A 2,334-nucleotide genomic window follows, 5' to 3' on the forward strand; every position below is an offset into this window, starting at 1 on the left:
GCTTTCATTGCCAGAAAGCGCAAGTGATTGCTACTGGTGAACATCGCCTGCGAGAATTCATTAGCGCTAGCCTAACACGTTTGGTACCAGCCTGATGGAGCCAACTAGCCCCGACGATGAGATCACAGGACTCGAGCCATGTGTATGGTGATTCGAAAGCAGCCAAGTAATGAGCAAATGTGAGCAGCCGCCTGGCTTTCAGCTGCCAGGACGTGACTTCACAAATAGGTGACTGCTGCTCCATAGGCACTTTCTAAGGCTGGCCAGAGACCTTAATGATAATCAAGATGCTCCTAGGAGAAGCTACTGTAAATTGAGTTACCATTTCATTTCATTCAATTAAACTTCCTATTGCACGACTGACGCTTTCATGCGGAGAGCCAAATAAACACCTGATGTATATATACATATATATACATATACACACACACACATATACGTGTATATATATATATATATATGGCGCCCAACCCTAAGAGTCATACCTATATATATACGTATATGTGTGTGTGTGTGTGTATACATATGTATATACATAAATCTTTTTTTTTTATTATTTGTATATACGTAAATCTTAAAGCAAGACCTAGGCAGCATAAAAATTTCAGAATCCATACAAATGGTTCAGAGCAGGCTTCTCTAGTGACCCACCGTGATTCAGAGCGCTATGATGCCCTCTCTGCCTTTCCTGTCAGGTGCTCACTGGGCAGTGAGGAAGGCTGTGACTCTCGCCACTTTCTTGCTTTTCTTGAAGGATTGGGCATGGGCCTCTGCATGTTTTTCCAGCGAAGAAGTCAATGCAGCAACCCTGAAGCTTTCCAGCCCTTGGGAGGCTCAACTGAGCCGTTGGGGCAGCAAAAGCCCTGAGTGGATCCAGTCAGGCTCAGTCTTTTCCCTTTATCGATACAGGTGTCAGGAGGGCCCCTTTTTCACTTGACATTTATGGGAAGTAAGATCAATGCTTCCAGAACTGACGGCAATGGAGAATAGGACTGGTGAAACTTTGAGAGTCCTTTGTGACACTCCTTCCTCACGTCGCCGGTAGACGGGGAGAGCCAGGATTCCACAATGGCTGCCCAACCCTAAGAGACAGGGGACAATCTCTCGGCCATTTTGAAAGGAGGGAATGTAAATGACCACAATTTTCTCAAGCCAAAGTTCAAGTTGGGGCAAGATCAAACTTGTCTGACCATTCTGCCCTTCAACTTTGTTTGCATTCCAAGAAGGCAGTTGAAGTTGGTTCTAGAGAACCCACCCTGGGAGGTGGGTGTGGTGAGAACACACTTGAGGAATGTACCTTCCTTTCCAGGTGCCTCCAGAGATCCCAGATGCAAGTAGCGGTCCCATCCATCCGTACAGTGATAGGGAACCAAGGTCCTAGTGCTCCTGAGATCGATGTGAACATGTTAACCTATTAGCCGCACCAGACTGCCTCGGAATCCATTTAGTTGGCTAATTAATTGGAATTCCTCATTAGGATTAGCCATTGCATTCTAGACTAAGCCTGATCAGGACTGGGGCTGCGGGGCCACCCCAGACCAGCTCGCCTCTGCTTTCATGAATAACTTTTCTTTTTTTACCCCAATAGCCTGTCCCTGTGTTGGAAACATCATTAAAGAAATTGTCTACTTACACCTTAGAAACTTTTTTTTTTGCCTTTATCTCACTTTTAATCCTGATTTTTAAAAAACTTTTTTTAATGTTTATTTATTTTTGAGACAGAGAGAGACAGAGTGCAAGTGGGGGAGGGGCAGAGAGAGAGGAAGATACAGAATCTGAAACAGGCTCCGGGCTCTGAGCTGTCAGCACAGAGCCCGATGCGGGGCTCGAACTCACAGACCGTGAGATCATGACCTGAGCCAAAGTCGGATGCTTAACCGACTGAGCCACCCAGGCACCCCTGAATCCTGATTTTTAAAAAAATTTTAAGTTATCTTTGTACCCAATGTGGGGCTTGAATTTACAACCCCAAGATCAAGAGATCAAGAGTGGCCGGTTCCACCAACAGAGCCATCCAGGCGCCCCTAACCTTGCTATTATAATGCACATATTTTTATCATGTACTTCAATAATATGTAAAAACAGACACTGAGACCCCACCACAGTACTTTGTCAAAGCCTCCGTTTTCATTCAACTGTGGAAGTAACAGGACTAGGGTCACCCTACAGACACTAGTTGTATTTATTGGATTCTCACCCCTTTCCCAAGAAGACCGGAGCAAGCGCCCCTATTCATCTATTATGTACAGAGTTACCCAGATCTTCAGCTCTGAGAGTTTCTACCAATGACCAAGAAATCCTGAAGGCATATTAAGCAAAGTGGAAAGTCCAAGG

Source organism: Herpailurus yagouaroundi, unplaced genomic scaffold (assembly GCF_014898765.1).
Source record: "Herpailurus yagouaroundi ecotype Mexico unplaced genomic scaffold, PumYag 250, whole genome shotgun sequence".
In the NCBI taxonomy this organism is placed as follows: domain Eukaryota; kingdom Metazoa; phylum Chordata; class Mammalia; order Carnivora; family Felidae; genus Herpailurus; species Herpailurus yagouaroundi.